Raw genomic sequence first — 17,061 nt, 5'->3', positions numbered from 1 at the left:
TGGGCCGATCCCCCCACTCCTTCAGGCTCAGCCCTTTGCCCTTTGCTGGGGAGATGCCAAAGGATCCACAGTGAGCATTTCCTGCCCTCAGGGGAATTTCTTACAAGCGCCTTGCACTGACTCTTTGTGTCTGTGTGCACACAGGAGTGCCTGTGCTGGGGAAATGTGGCAGAAATGCTGCTCTCTGAGGGCTTGGAGTGCCTTGGATAGCTGAGTCAGTCAGGCCTGTAAGTAAGGTTACATCATGACAAATAAGTTGAGTTACATGGTATTAAGAGGGGTTTTTTTGCAAAGTTTACTATGCTATAAGCTAAGTTGAATATTGTTTATTGTTATTCCACTAATAAATCCTTAAGTCATTGGTTGTAAGTGAGGTTAAATACTATTAAGTGCTGTTATTTTCCTAAATTGTGAAGTTGAAGGCATCAGTTAAGGTTAAGGTATCAGTGAAGTCCTGTTAAGTTTGACCTTTGTCAAGCTTTTATTTCTTTATTCATTTTATCCTTGCCCTCGCTGTCCTTGTGTCTCACTCACACTGGGAGAGTTCTCAGCTCATTTCTGGTTTGATTGCCTGGATTCTGTTTGGTTTTGTTGCTGCTTTGTTTCTTTGGTGTGCCTGAAGTGTCCAGTCAGGAGCAGAGTGACTCTTGCCAATGAACTTTGTGCTGCTGCACCTTAATATTAAATCTGGTTTTTGCTGCTCCCTTGCTGGGGATATTTTCAGCACTCTCAAGGCCTCGTTGGTAGCAGGATGAAGGAGCCCTGGCCCAGGCTCTGGCCCTGGGGACACAGGGACGCTGCCGGAGGGTCCCTGTCCCCCTGTGCCACCCCCAGGGCCCCAGCCCCCCGTCCCCGAGTCAGGCTCTGGAGTCGATCTCGCGAAACATCCTCTGGGGGAGGCTGCGGGGCCGGGGGCGGGGGGACCCTTGGGGACAGGGGACCCCGCTGTGCAAGAGCAGGGTTGGACTGCTCTGGGGGGAGCTGTGAGGGGGGCTGGGGCAGAGTGACCTCCCCAGGGACCTCACACAGCCCCTGTGATCTCACACAGCTAACTATGAGATGTCATCCTATGATGTGCTACATCTGCTTTTGATGTCACAGAGGTCTCTGTGATGTCACAACCTGCTCTATGATGTTACACAGCCACCCAGTGATTTCACAACCCACTCTCTGATGTCACAGAGCCACCCACGATGATGGCAGAGTCTGCTCTATTGCCTCACACTATGATGTCACAGACAGCTTTGTGATGTCACAAACCCCTCAGTGATGTCACGAGACCTTTACTGTGATGTCATACTGGCACTCTTTAATGTCATATCACATACTTTGAACCTCACAGCCCCCTCTATGATGTCATCAGGCCATGCCATGGTGCCACAGCCTGCTCTGTGATGTCACAGAATACCCTCTATGATGCTGTAGCTGCTCAGTGACTTCCACAACAAACTCTCTGATGTCATAGACCAATCTATTGACTTCAAAATTGCTTCCTAGAGCACTATATTCTAATAATTGATAAAGCTCCTGAACTGTGGAGTAAATAACTGAGGTGAAAATCTTTCTGTCCGATCATAATCAGAATCAATCAGAGCTGTATTTATATAAATATATCTGGTATTCCATCATTAATCCTGTGGGACAAATTGGGTTAAAGTTCAATTCCACTTGTCCAATCTTTGACACCTAAACCTTTAAAAAATTCTTGGGCTGGGATTGGATCCAACTGTTCCCAGTCTCCTCTCTTAGAAGAAATTTTAGTCTAGGAACCCTGCAGGGGTTTGAGGATCCATGGTGGCTGTTGGGTACACTTTCTGCACCTCAAGTCTCAGCAGGAGTTTCTCCAATAAAGAAATAAAACTTTTGCCTAAAGCTTCCACTCTGCCCATGACAGGAACCCCTGTGAGTGTCTGGGACATCCCGGCTCTTTGGCAGCCTTGGGACTCCCGGGATGTCACCGTGAAGCCTGCGTGAGTGTCTGTGACAGATCGGTGCCTTCGCAGCCCAAGGTGCCCTGGGATGTCACCATGGAATGGCTGTGACTGGCTCTGACCACAGGGCTCTTTACCATCCTCAGAAAGCCCTGGGAGGTCTCCATGGAGCCCCTGTCTCTGCCTGTGACATTCCAGCTCTTGAAAAGCCTGGAGACTCTTGAAAAGTCCCCATGGAACCCCTCTGAGGGCCTGTGACAAATCTGATCCTTAGCACACAATCATCACCAGCCCTCTGTTGCTATGGTCAGTTTCCATGGCAACCATCACCAGCCCCTCTGTTGCTATGGTCAGTTTCCATGGCAACCATCACCAGCCCTCTGTTGCTATGGTCAGTTTCCATGGCAACCATCACCAGCCCCTCTGTTGCTATGGTCAGTTTCCATGGCAACCATCACAAACCCCTGTTGCTATGGTCCGTTTCCATGGCAACCATCACCAGCCCGCTGTTGCTATGATCAGTTTCCATGGCAACCATCACCAGCCCTCTGTTGCTATGGTCAGTTTCCATGGAAACCATCACCAGCCCCTCTGTTGCTATGGTCAGTTTCCATGGCAACCATCACAAACCCCTGTTGCTATGGTCAGTTTCCATGGAAACCATCACCAGCCCTCTGTTGCTATGGTCAGTTTCCATGGCAGCTCCATGGAGACCCCATGCCAGGGGTGGTTGCCATGGACACCAGCTCAGGCCTGCAGCCAGAGCCCGTTGCCATGGCAACCATAGGCAGCCCCATCCCAGAACCACAGAATTGGCTGAGCTGGGAGGGACCCATCAGGATCCTCCAGTCCAACTGCTGGCCCTGCACAGGACACCCCAACAATGCCAGCCTGGGCCTGGCAGCGCTGTCCAAACGCTGCTGGAGCTCAGAGAGCCCTGGAGCTGGGACCCTTCCCTGGGGAGCCTGGGCAGGGCCCCAGCAACCTCTGGGCAAAAATCTTTTCCTGACATCCAACCTGAGACTGCCCTGACTCAGCTGCAGCCGTTCCCTCCACTCCTGTCCCGGGGCACCAGAGGGAAGAGGTTCCCACAGCCCCAGCCAGGGACCCACTCCCAAGGCTGTTGCCATGGCCACCAGGGCTGGGACCAGCTGGGATGCTCGGTTCCATGGGCCGGGCTTCAGGAATGGGATTCCCCAATTTCCTGCTCCTGCTAAAACCGCGCTGCCCTCACTGCCCTCCCACATCCCATGGAAAGCACAAAAGGCAAAGATCCCGGGCTGGGATAAGAACGATTTATTGGGAACAGCAACGACATAAGGAACAAACAACACCAGAAACAATATTGATAACAGAAGGGTCTGTTTGCAGGGAAAACTCAATAAGACTCACTGGGTCTTCCTGGCCACAATTTCCCCTTCCTGGAAATTTAATCCTTCTCCTCAGGGAGAGAGAGAGTCCATTTCCTGCCCTTGGCAATGACCTGAGGTGGGAGTGAATGTAATTACAGGGCAATGGCCAGACCTTCATGTTTTTCCATCCCACATCATGTCATTGGCAGGGACAGGAAAATGTACATGTGTCTTCCCAGCACGGATCATGGTGAACATGTATCATCAGGGCGCTTCCCAACGTGGATAATCCAATTATTTAAGTTCGGGCAGTGCACAAAATCCTCCTGCACTTGGGGCATTGGAGGCCTTCCATTACCAGTGCCTCCGTTGGTGACTGGTCAAGTGAGAGCTGCTGGAAAAGCTCTTCCCACACTGAGGACACTCGTGGGGCCTCTCCCCAGTGTGGATGCGCCGGTGGGTGATGAGGGTAGATTTTTACTTGAAATCCTTCCCGCAGTTGGGGCAGCGGAAGGGCCTCTCCTCTGTGTGAATCTGCTCATGCAGGAGGAGATTGGAGCTGCTCTGAAACCTCTTCCCACAGGTTGGGCACTCGTAGGGCCTCTCTCCAGTGGGGATATACCAGTGCCTGATGAGGTGGGAGTTGTTCTTGAAGCCCTTCCCACACTCAGGGCAGGGGAAGAGCCTCTCCTCTCTGTGAATCTGCTGGTGCTGGAGGAGACTGGAGATGGTCTGAAACCTCTTCTGACACTGGGGACACTCGTAGGGCCTCTCCCCAGCGTGGATGCGTGGGTGCCTGATGAGTTCTGACCTGTAGCTGAAGCCCTTCCCACACTCCCCACATTCATAGGGCCATTCCCCGGTGTGGATGCGTTGGTGGCTGATCAGGGTGCTGCTCTGCCTGAAGCTCTTCCCACACTCCAAGAACTTGTGGGGATTCTCCCCATCATTAACCTGCTCATGGACCACCAGCTCTGAGCTCTGTCTGAAGCTCTGTCCACCTTCCTGGCTCAGGCTGGGTCTTTCCTACTCAGAGCACACTAGGCTGGGTTTGCAGCCCCTCCTCCTGTGGGATCTCTGGGGATTTTCCTCCCTGTTGGATTCCGGTTCCTGGACTCCCTCACACAGCCTCTTCCTCCAGGTTCTTCCTACGCGGGGGTTTTTCCTCCCTGGTCTCCATCCTCAGCTTCTTGTCTGGGGGAGGAAGGACAAGGAGAAGATGGGATTTGCCTCCATGCCAGAGGGAAGGGGAAGGAGATCCCCCCAGCGCATCCCCGGTAGTATGGTGTTGGCAGCAGGTTTGTCCTGCAGCTGGGGACTGTGCTGTGCTGGGAGATGGAGCAGGAGAGAGGGGGAAAGGGGCACTGACTTCCTCCTCGCCTGCCTGGGTGTCCTCATCTTCCTCGCAGCCTCCTCTTCCATCTGGCAAATGTTTGGGAATGGGAAATCCTGTTTTCAGCAGAAAACAACAGATGAGCACATTGTTTTTTTTACTGTTTTCAGCAGAAAAGAACATATGAGCACATTGGTTTTTTTACTGGTTTGAAGGCAAACCTGGGAAAGGGTCTAAGCCAGAATTCCAATTCAAAAACAAAATTAGGAACAAGGCGATGATACAGAAACCCTGCCCTAAACTGACAGAGTCAGGATATAACCTGACACCCTGTTGGTCAGGGTGGTGGCTGCAGTCCTATTAAGTGGTGGCTGCAGTCCTGTTGGAGTGATGAACGTGATTCTGTCCAAGCAGTGATGCTGTAGAAGGGTCTGGTCTTCTTCTGAAGGTCCAGTGGTGGTTATGGAGCTCTTGTCCTCTGGGAATCCAGCAGGCAAGATGCTCCTGGTGTTGCAAGGCTCAGCTTATATCCAGGTAGGAATGCTTGGATCCTCCCCCTGGGCGAAGCATCCCACAATAGGATGATGGAATTTCATCAGTCCTGCAGTAGCACTCAGTGGCCCATTCACAGGAGATATCTCCCCTGGAGGGTGTTGTCAGGGGTGAGTCATGGAAGAGATAAAGAACATTGCCCCACCTGTTTATAGCAGTTGATGAAGATGGGGATTGAAAACATGCATTTGGTTTACATCTTGCATTGCAACCTGAAACAGTGGGGTAATCACTGCTCAGGGGGTGAACACCACCCCCCTTACCCAAACTGGCTCAGGTGTAAAACCCTCACCCTGGGAAGGGCACACACACAGGGGACTCTGTCACACTTGCCCTGCCCCAGGGGAGGTCTCTGTCCCTGTCACTCCCTTGCTCTACTCCCTTTTCTCTTTCTTTCCATCTCTCTCTCTACCTCACATTTACTGTTCAATAAAATCCACCTTGGATTTGGTCTTTTTAGCACCTTAATTGGGGCAGAGGAATCTCTCCAACAGTTTTCTTAACCAGATTGTGACATTATTTTGCCATAGGGGGTTCAGGGCACTGTTCTCTGACCCCAAGTGCCTTTGACAACAGCATGGTTTGCTCCACTGAGGAGGTTGTGGTTCTCTCTGGAGGAACTCTTGGAACTTGGACACAGGTTCCTCTGACCAACTTATGGGAGAACTGATGAGGAAAATGGCTGTTGTAGGTGGCCGATGACAAAGAAAATATTTTGTTGTCCTTCCTTGAAAAGTTTGTTAAAATCACTGGGGGAAAGGGAGCAAATGATACCAGTGAGACTGACACGGTTCCTTCACTCCAACGTGAAAAACACTAGGCTGCTGAAAGTCCCAGAAGAAGCCCAGCTCAAGTAGCTAAATTCCCAAATAACTCCAGCCAGGGGTCTCCGGGAGGATTTTTTGAAGAGTGTTCGGTGCCGGCAGATCCCGGACTCCAGCCCCGGATATCTCCGGGCTCCCTAAGACGAGCTTTTTCGGGGGGAGACGAGCCACAATCACCCCTCGGAAGGGTCCCGGGGAGTCCACGTGGGGATGGCCCGGTACCAACGGGGCAGGACATTGGTTTTGGGGATCCCCGTGAGAGCCAGGGCTGTGGAATGGGGGAGCCCCGGGGCGGGGAGAGGGGAAGGGGCGATACCGGAGCTGGGAGACCCCCGGCAGACCGGAGATGAGGCAGGGACAGAACCCCCTGACCCTGAAAGGGGTGTTATGGGGTGACTTCATGATGCTCGTACCCCATCGGTCTGTTTAGCCCAGAAATGAGTTCTGCACCTTTAAGGCTGGTTCTGAGAGTGAAAGGGAGGAGGAAGAAGCAGCAGTTTGTTTTCAGAAACTGCACTCACTTCTCCACATTCCGGCTTCTGGATGGACAGACAGCAGGACAGAGCTCTCCTTTGCTTTTAGTTAGTTTTTAGATCTCTGAGGCAGAGAAGTTCCCTGGACTTTCTTTTTCTTTGGAGCTGTTTAAACCTGCTCTGGACTGAACAGTCAGAATACCACCGGCAGCTCCTCCCTGAGGCCCACCGGGATAAGCCTGGGCCTAGGCATTTCCAGCGCTGGACAGAACTGATAATAAACTGATAATAGACTGATAAGAGACTAATAAGACACTGATAAGGCACTGATAAGATGCTGAGTGCCCGGAGCTACAACCCAAGGAGGGACTTTTGGAGTTTGTCATCTATTTTGGAGCAGCAGGAAGTTTTGTTCTTCAGTATTGTTCCATTATTGTGCTGGTGAATGCTTTGCCTGTAAAATAAAGTTTTTTTCCACTTTTCTCCCCAGAAATATTTTCCCGGACTGGCTGAGGGTGGGCTGCTGAATCGGCATTCTAGAGGAAACTCTTTTTGGAGGGTTTCAACCAAATTTGCCCCAAACCAGGACAGGGTGGTGGAAAGAAGGGGGAACCCCAAGTGGCTGGATTGAGGGGAGTCTGGTGAGGGGGACCTTGGGTCCCCAGAACCTCCCAGAATCCAAAAGCAGGACCCTGGAGAGGAGGGATCCCAAGGACCGATGGAATCCCCACCAGCCCTGAGATGGGGGACCAACCATAACCCAAGAGGGATGAGACTGGAAATGGGAAACTCCTGATGGCTTTTTTTTATTCACTCTTGATTTTTGGACATCAGGTGTCTTCTGGAAATGGACGTGGATGGGAGGAATCCCAACCCAAGGCATTTACACCTTGTTTTACCCCCAAACCAGGATTTCCCCAAACCTTCCCACTGTGACATCCCCCCTGTCCCACTCTCGGTGAGCTCAATCCCAAACCTGACCCTGATCCTGGTCTCAGCCTCACTCCAAGTTTAGACACACTCACCATTTTGAATTTATTCTCATCTCAGTCCCAAACTCATCTATCCCAACCCCAGCCCTAAAGCCAATCCCATGTCTAGCCTTAACCCCCATCCAAGCTCTAATCCAAATCTCAGCCACAACTCCAACCCAGCCCCAATTCCAGCCCCTTCCTAAATCCTCAGCCCCAAACAAAATCCCAGGTTCAGCCCTTCTGGGGCTTTGTGGGTGTCTCTGTCCCTCTGACCCTGATGATGTTTGGGTGGGGTCACAGCAGAGCAGAGAGGGACAGAGACCCCGCTGGCCTCCACAGGTGTGAGAAGGTCAGAGAGCCCCCCCAGCCCCGAGCACCCTCAGCGGTGAGAGTGACACAGATCCCCTGGTCCCCAGCTCTGCACAGGCATTCCCTGAGGCCAGAGGGATGGAGACACCCCCGAGCATCCCCCAGGGTGAGGGGACAGAGACCCCCGAGAATCCCCTGGGCTGAGAGGGACAGAGACTGCCCCAAGCACCCCCTGGCACAGGGGTGAGAGGGAGGGAGACCCCCCAGGCATTTCCTGGGGTAAGAAATGATGGAGATCCCCTGAGGAATGGCCTGGGGTGACAGGGACAATCCCCTGGGGAATGGCCTTGGGTGACAGGGACAAGGACACCCACAGGGCATGGGCTAGGGTGACAGGGAGAGAGACAATCCCAACAAATTCCTCCTGAGCATCCCCCAGGGCAAGAGGCAAAGAGACCCCTTGAGCATCCCCAGGGCACTGGACAAAATAAACTAGGCAGAAATCAAACTTGATCCTATATAAAATACTTTGATGAATATTTGATTTTCCAGAGAGTCACATGTGATGGAAATGCAAACAAATCCCAAAAAGGAATAAACTGACAATAGAAGAATTTCTGTGGCAATTCCAAGTTTCATTGGTTCCTGCACAGCTCCACCTCAGCTACTGGCAGGTTTGAAGAAAAGAAAAGTGGAAATTAGGCCCAATACAGATTATTAAAAGGAAGGGGAAACTCTGTGTAGCTGTCACAAAGGTGACAGGGATGAAGAGAATAATGATTCTCACATTTGGCAAAGAACACAAGCCTGTGAATTCCAGAGTTATTTGGGAATTTAGCTACTTGAGCTGGGCTTTTTGTAGGATTCATAACAGCCTTGTGTTCCTCACCATGGGGTGAATGAACCGTGTCAGTCTCACTGGTATCATTTGCTCCCTTTCCCCCAGTGATTTTAACAAACTTTTCAAGGAAGGACAACAAAATATTTTCTTTGTCATCGGCCACCTACAACAGCCATTTTCCTCATCAGTTCTCCCATAAGTTGGTCAGAGGAACCTGTGTCCAAGTTCCAAGAGTTCCACTTAATAGGACTGCAGCCACCACCCTGACCAACAGGGTGTCAGGTTATATCCTGACTCTGTCAGTTTAGGGCAGGGTTTCTGTATCATCGCCTTGTTCCTAATTTTGTTTTTGAATTGGAATTCTGGCTTAGACCCTTTCCCAGGTTTGCCTTCAATCCAGTGCAAAATTTAGTGTGCTCATTCCTTGTTTTCCTCCCAAAACAGGATTTCCCATTCCTAACAGTTAGCCAGATGGAGGGAGAGACTGCAAGGAAGAGGAAGATGCCCCAGGACACCCAGGCAGGCGAGGAGGAAGTCAGTGCCCCTTTCCCCCTCTCTCCTGCTCCATCTCCCAGCACAGCACAGTCCCCAGCTGCAGGACAAACCTGCTGCCAACACCATACTACCGGGGATGCACTGGGGGGATCTCCTTCCCCTTCCCTCTGGCACGGAGGCAAATCCCATCCTCTCCTTGTCCTTCCTCCCCAGGGAAGGAGATGAGGATGGAGACCAAGAAGGACAAATTCCCCCAACAGAACCTTGTGGAAGAGGCCGTTTTGAGCAGTGCCACGGTGCAGAATTCCAACAGGGAGGAAATGCCTCAAAGATCCCACAGGAAGAGTATTACTGCGACCTGTGTGGGCCGCAGCTGGTGAGAGAGAGACGGTGAATCTTGTATCTTGATCAGAAGGCTTGATTTATTAATATACGATATAATACATTATAGTTATACTAATAAGAATATAGAGAGAGGTTTTGCAGAGCTGCTAGCTAAGCTAAAAAGAGATAGAAAAAAACCCACAACAAAGTTGTGGCCAAGGACTCAGTCCCCTGGCTGAGTGCATTCCTGCAGGCCTGAACCCTGCTGCCAGCACAATGGCAGCACGGGTAGTGAGACGCTTCCTTTCCCCTAAACCACTGAGGCATGCCAGCAGCAGGGAAATAGAAGCTGCCCCGAGAATCTTCATCTCGGGTCTGGGAAAGTTTGTTTCCCACAGCATCACGGCACCACCCCCACTGGGCTGGGGATCAAAGGCAAAACTTTTGGGAGCCCCCTCCCCCTCGCCGCTAGGGCACAAGAGGGGCAGCAGAGATGGCTGCCTCCATGGGACAGCAACCGAAACACCACCCCCCAAACCGCCGAGTTTGAAAGCCGGCAGCTGGACTGCCACAACAGTGAGCTGGCGGGCAGCCCCCGCTGCACGGAAGGAGAGACCCCCCTCCGGAGCGACTGCTGGGACGTCCGGTGGAAGCATCGGGGAGGGAGCCGGAACTGGGGGGGGAACCGCGCTGAGCGTGGGATCCGCCGCGGGCTGCTCCAAGGGTCCCGCGGGTTCAACGGCGTTTTCTGCTGCTGACTCCGGGGTCCGCTGCGGAGGCGCAGTCACAGTCGCCGTCGCAGTGCAAACAGGCAGCAGCGGAGCTGAGAGAGACGGCGGAGCGTCGCTGTTGCTTAGCAACAGGTCAATCGTCGAAAGTGCTGTCTCTTCTGCCTTCTCCGACACAGGCTCTGGCGGGGGCAGGGAGGCCGGTGAAACCGCGGGCGGGACCTCCTGGAGAGGCGGAGACGGGATCTCCTGGAGTGACAGCTCTAGCAGGGCCATGGAGGAAACCTCGGAGACCGGTGCCGCCCCCATCTCTGAAGGCGGAGACTGAGAGGCCGGCGCTGGCTTGAGCGGCCGCTCCCATCCCCCCGGAGAGAGAGAAGGGGGGGAAGGAGAACACTCCATCTGAGCATGCTCCGGAGAAAGAGTAAAAAAAACTTCTTCGCGCCGCGAAGTTTCGGCCCCCCCCGCCGCGAAGCAGGGGGGGGGGGAAAAAGCCCAAAGTCGTCACCCACCGGGTCTTCTGCCAAGGGCGGTGGAAACGGAGCTTGGCCATAACAGTTAGAAATCCATTGAAAACAAGCTGCTCTGCGTTTCAGGACTGGGAAAAGCTTTATAAATGCTGGGTAGATGGAAGGCAGGACACGTCCCTCAATGTAGACGCACTGGATAATGGAGTCCATGCACTCCCAGACAAAAACATCTAAAGCATACAGAATATCAGCAAAGAACCCAAAAAGCTTTGCCCATCTAAAGAACCCATAGATATCTGTTTCTGACAAAAACCATCTTCTCTGCACCAATATTTCCAGAGGGCTATGAGCTTTTCCTCTGAAGGAGAGAATTGAATCTCTTCTGGCAAGGCATGGGTCCGCCATACAAACAGCCACAAGCTACGAAGGGCTGGTTCATCAGGGATAGAAAAGTGAACAGTACCTTTTGAAAGAGTCCAGCTTGCTCTGGCCAGCTCCACAGGTCTGCTGCTCTTTTCCATCATCTTTCCTGATGGTTTTCCAGAAGAAGGTTCTCTTTGTGGTCAGCCTTGGCTGTGAACTCTGTCCAAATCTTCAGTTCTTCAGCTCCTGGCTTGAATCCACTTTCTGATCACTTCAGAGCAACCATCAAATGCCACACATACAGGATTTTTACCCAGTGCAGCAATTTTGCTCCTCTGGTCTTATCAGATTAATTTTTGCTCTGACACGAGGGGTCACCAGATATTACTGCGACCTGTGTGGGCCGCAGCTGGTGAGAGAGAGATGGTGAATCTTGTATCTTGATCAGAAGGCTTAAATTATTAATATACGATATAATAAATTATAGTTATACTAATAAGAATATAGAGAGAGGTTTTGCAGAGCTGCTAGCTAAGCTAAAAAGAGATAGAAAAAAACCCACAACAAAGTTGTGGCCAAGGACTCAGTCCCCTGGCTTGAACTGATGATTGGCTCTTAAGTATAAACATAGAAAATGAGCCAATCAAGGTGAATCCTATTGCATTCCACAGCAGCTGATAACAATTGTTTACCTTCTCTTCTGAGGCCTCTGCCTTCCAGAAGACACAGAAATCTGAAAGGAAGGATTTCTGTGGAGAAATGTCTGCGACAGAAAAGGGGCTCCAAAGCCAGCCCAGGGTGCTCTCAGGAGGAAAGACCCACCCTGAGCCAGGAAGGTGAACAGAACTTCAGCCAAAGCTCAGAGCTGCTGGTCCATGAGAAGCTTCATGATCGGAAGAAGCGCTATAAGTGCTTGGAGTGTGAGAAGAGCTTCAGGCACAGCAGCACCCTGATGAGCCACCAGATGATCCACACTGGGGAATGGCCCTACAAGTGTAGGGAGTGTGGGAAGGGCTTCAGCTACAGCTCTGCCCTCATAACCCACCAACGCATCCACACTGGGGAGAGGCCCTACAAGTGTCCCTAGTGTCAGAAGAGGTTTCAGACCAGCTCCAGTCTCCTCCAGCACCAGCAGATTCACACAGAGGAGAGGCCCTTCCGCTGCCCTGGCTGTGGGAAGGGCTTCAAGCGCAACTGCACCCTCCTCAGCCACCGGCGCATCCACACAGGGGAGAGGCCCTACGAGTGTGGGGAATGTGGGATGAGCTTTAGCCAGAACTCTAACCTGATCTCCCACCAGAAGACCCACACCAGAGAACAGCCCTATGAATGTGGGAAGAGCTTCAGTATGAAGTCTCTCTTGAGCTGCCACCAGAGGATCCACACTGGGGAAAGGCCGTACAAGTGTGGTGAATGTGGGATGACCTTTAGTAGGAGGCCCCAACTGATCATCCACCAAATGACCCACACTGGGGCGAAGCCCTACAAGTGCCCTGAGTGTCAGAAGAAGTTTCACACCAGTTCTCATCTCGTCCAGCACCAGCAGATTCACACAGATGAGAGGCCCTTCCACTGCCCTGCCTGCAGGAAGAGCTTCAAGCACAACTCCTCCCTCATCACCCACCGGCGCATCCACACTGGGGAGAGGCCCTATGAGTGTCCCCAGTGTGGGAAGAGCTTCTCCAGCAGTTCTCACTTTACCAGACACCAACGGAGTCACCAGTAAAAGAAACCCTGCACATGCCCTAACCGCAGGAAGAGTTCATGCACTGTTCCAGCTTTATCCCCCGTTGGAGAACCCACATTGGGAAGAGCCCTGGGGACCCATTTTCCCTGTGATCCATGCTGGGAAGACAGCTGTACCTTTTCCTGCCCCTGCCAATGATATGATGTGGGATGGAAGAACATGAGGGTCTGGCCATGGCCCTGTCATTACATTTACTCCCACCTCAGGTCATTGCTAGGGGCAGGAAAGGGATTCTCTCTCTCCCTGAAGAGAAGGGTGAAATTTCCAGGAAGGAGAAATTGTGGCCAGGAAGACCCAGTGAATTGTGTTTAGTTTTCCCTGTAAATAGTTTTTCTTATCCCTTCTGGTATCAATATAATTTCTGTTCCATTTCTTCCTTATGTCGTTGCTGTTCCCAATAAATCGTTCTTACCCCAGCCCGGGATCTTTGCCTTTTGTGCTTTCCATGGGATGTGGGAGGGCAGTGAGGGCAGCGCGGTTTTAGCAGGAGCAGGAAATTGGGGAATCCCATTCCTGAAGCCCGGCCCATGGAACCGAGCATCCCAGCTGGTCCCAGCCCTGGTGGCCATGGCAACAGCCTTGGGAGTGGGTCCCTGGCTGGGGCTGTGGGAACCTCTTCCCTCTGATGCCCCGGGACAGGAGTGGAGGGAACGGCTGCAGCTGAGTCAGGGCAGTCTCAGGTTGGATGTCAGGAAAAGATTTTTGCCCAGAGGCTGCTGGGGCCCTGCCCAGGCTCTCCAGGGAAGGGTCCCAGCTCCAGGGCTCTCTGAGCTCCAGCAGTGTTTGGACAGCACTGCCAGGCCCAGGCTGGCATTGTTGGGGTGTTCTGTGCAGGGACAGCAGTTGGACTGGAGGATCCTGATGGGTTGCTCCCAGCTCAGCCAATTCTGTGGTTCTGGGATCCCATGAGCCTGGGGATGGGACTGCCAATGGTTGCCATGGCAACGGGCTGTGGCTGCAGGCCTGAGCTGGTGTCCATGGCAACCACCCTTGGCATGGGGTCTCCATGGAGCTGCCATGGAAACTGACCATAGCAACAGAGGGCTGGTGATGGTTGTGTGCTAAAGATCAGATTTGTCACAGGCCCTCAGAGGGGTTCCATAGGGACTTTCCAAGAGTCTCCAGGCTTTTCAAGAGCTGGAATGTCACAAGCAGAGACAGGGGCTCCATGGAGACCTCCCAGGGCTTTCTGAGGATGGTAAAGAGCCCTGTGGTCAGAGCCAGTCACAGCCATTCCATGGTGACATCCCAGGGCACCTTGGGCTGCGAAGGCACCGATCTGTCACAGGCACTCACGCGGGCTTCATGGTGACATCCCAGGAGTCTCCAGGCTGCCAAAGAGCCGGGATGTCCCAGACACTCACAGGGGTTCCTGTCATGGGCAGAGTGGGAGCTTCAGGCAAAGTTTATTAGAGAAGCCCCTGTTGGCTCACGAGTTGCAGAAAGGATCCCCAAATGTCACTGTTGAATTTGAGATTACATAGACTCGGATCAGACATCTAAGGGCTAAAAGCCACCTATTTTTTCAATACTTTTCTTTTATACCTTGCTTTGCTACAGGTGTACCTCATTGGTCATTTAATCCACAGATTTCACATGATTGGCCAATTAAGGCAACATCCTTCAGTAAACAACTTTATGGAAAAAACAACTTACTATAAATATTGTCACGGTACCAGTTATTGATGTTGGTTTTACCTTGGCCATTCTGGGGGCTGCCTGGATGGGGGAAACCTTCCTGGAGCAGTTCAGTGCCAGGAAAAAGGAAATGCACAGGACCTTTTTTATCTTCAGCTTCTAGTTTATTGTTATCTTTTCTCAAGTTTTGCATTGCTGTCCACATCAGGCTTAGCATGCTGGAAATACACCTCAAAATGGCCCCAAAATATTCCGTTTCAAGGTCTTTAAAAGTTATCTCATCCAATTAACTCTTAAAACATCTACTATCTCTCCTTATCAACCAATAACTCATCCCTTGACTGTCCATATAATCTCTGCACTGTGCTTTCCTTGACCAATGACTCTGTGCCACCAACACTGCAGAACATGGAGTAGATGAAGAAGATGAAAGGGACTGCATCTAAATTCCTCCATCTTGCTTCCTATCTAGACGACCCTTAAAAATCCTAAAAGATAAATTTCTCACCCAAGGGACATAGTGTACAACCTTTTAATTTATTTCACACTTTGGTAAATTCTAATCTGTCTCAAAGTCCTGGAAGTCCTCTCCATGGGTGAAGGTTAAAGGCAGGGTTTCTCTGGGGGTCAGGACCCCTCAGAGCAGACAGAGAAATATTCCCTGTGCCTTGGATTCCCACACATTTAACCTAAAAATCCTTAACATGTGAAGTTACCAAAAAATGTTCCAGGAAAGTAGGATTAGAAGGAGAAAAAAATGAAGAACAACAGAAAGACAGAAGATCCATAGAAAGACACACATATAGGGACTAACTGCTGGGGTTCCAACATCACTAACAAAAGAACACCAGGAGAAGGCAGAATCCAGACCTTGGGCTGGCCTTGTGCTCCAGCTTTTAAACCCCTGGGCCTTCATGTGCCCACCCCTGGGGTGGGACTGCTAGTTTCTTGTCCAATCAGAGCCAGGGTAGCACCAGCTGCTAAGTGTGTGATTGATTGATTAACAGCTGGGCTAATTAGAACTGGGTCAGCATCACTTCCTGTTGTGTGATTGACAGCTCTGCCAGGCCAGGGCTGGGGCTCAGTCCCACCACAAACCAAGGCCTGACCCGGCCCTGGCCCCACACGGGCATTCTGAGCATCCCAAGGTGTCTTAGGACATCGATCTCATCCAGCCTCTGACAGCGACCACGTTGACACTATGGAACCTCATGGAGCCATGGGTCAGTTGTGACAATGGAGATCCAAGGAAACTATGCTGAGACTGTGGAATCAAGGAATCATGGAATCGAGGAGACCATTGTGCAAATCACAGGCCCTATGGAAGCAAGGATCAATGATCAAACTGTGGTTTGATTGTGATAGATTTAAAATAGAAACAAGGAGTCATTGTTCCACAGCGGGGCTGCATGGGGCCAATGGACCCTTGTGACTCTGATGGGGCTGATGGAACCAAGAAGCAATTGTGACATTGCCAGACCTCATGGAATCAAGGAGACCATTGTGACAGTGTTAGGACCCATGAAGTCAATGGAACATGGAACAGGTCTGCCTGGTTTGGACTCCTGGGGTCTGTCTGACAGGTCCCACTGAATTTGACATGTCAAGGGCCACTTCTCATATGACCATGAAACACTGGGGCTCTGTGCTTTTATTCCTATGGGAAAGAACTGTCTTTCTTGTCTAGGCATCCATGGCCAAAATTGGGATTCTGCATCTAAAATTTTCTATATCCAAGGGTTACTCCCAGACAAAATCTGCCCATACGAGTCAAGTCTGGGAAGCCTTAGCCTCTGGTGACTGCCTCTCATCTGCCCCTGCACCACTAGGGCTTGGTTGTTTCCTTCCTATGGAGACCATTGTGACACTGTGGAGGATTTGAAACCAGTGGGCCATGGTAACACTGCAAGCCTTTGTGGAACCTGTTATACTGTAGGAACTTGTGGAACCAAGGGGAACACTGTGACCCTGCAGGGTACCATGGATCCAAGGGGCCACTGTGACACTGTAGGGCCTCCTGGAACCAAGGACATCTTTGTGGCCCTGTTGGGCCACATGGTCCCAAGGGGCCAGTGTCAAGCAGCAGGGCTTTGTGGAACCAAGACGCCATTGTTGCATTTCAGGGCCTCGTGCAGCCAAAGGGCCATTGTGATGCTGCAGGGCACCATGGATCCATGGAGACCATTGTGACACTGTGGGGCCCCATGGAATCATGGAGACCATTGTGACTCTGCAGGCCCTCATGGAAGGAAGGGGCCATTGTGACGCTATGGGAACTTAAGGAACCAAGAGAATCATTGTTGCACTACTTGCCCTCAATGGAACCAAGGGGCCACTGGACACAGCAAGGCTTCATGGATCCAATAGACCATTATGTCACTGTGGGGCCTTGTGGAACCATGGAGACCATTAAGATGCTTAAGGACTTGTGTAATCAAGGGGCCATTATGACACCTTAGGGCATCATGGAAGCAAGACAACCGTTGTGGCACTGCAAGCCCTCATGGAAGCAAGGAGCCATTGTGACACTGCAGGGCCCTGTGGAAGCAAGGGAACATGAAATAGGTGTGGCTGCCTTGGCCTCCCAGGGGTCACCTGACAGATCTGGCTGACCTTGGAATGTGGAAGGCCACTTCCATCTGCCCCTGAAACACTGGGGCTCTGGGGTCTTCTTTTTATGGAAAAGAACTATCCTTTTTTTTCCAGG

The 17,061-nt window shown here is 51.6% G+C and overlaps 1 pseudogene; it reads left to right on the top strand.

The window, feature by feature from the left end:
• The window catches only part of LOC131559605 (zinc finger protein 11-like), a 912,004-nt pseudogene that overhangs the window by 220,622 nt on the left and 674,321 nt on the right, over nt 1–17,061 (top strand).

Source organism: Ammospiza caudacuta, chromosome 7 (assembly GCF_027887145.1).
Source record: "Ammospiza caudacuta isolate bAmmCau1 chromosome 7, bAmmCau1.pri, whole genome shotgun sequence".
Taxonomy (NCBI): Eukaryota; Metazoa; Chordata; class Aves; order Passeriformes; family Passerellidae; genus Ammospiza; species Ammospiza caudacuta.
This window is presented reverse-complemented; position numbering and strand designations above follow the sequence as displayed.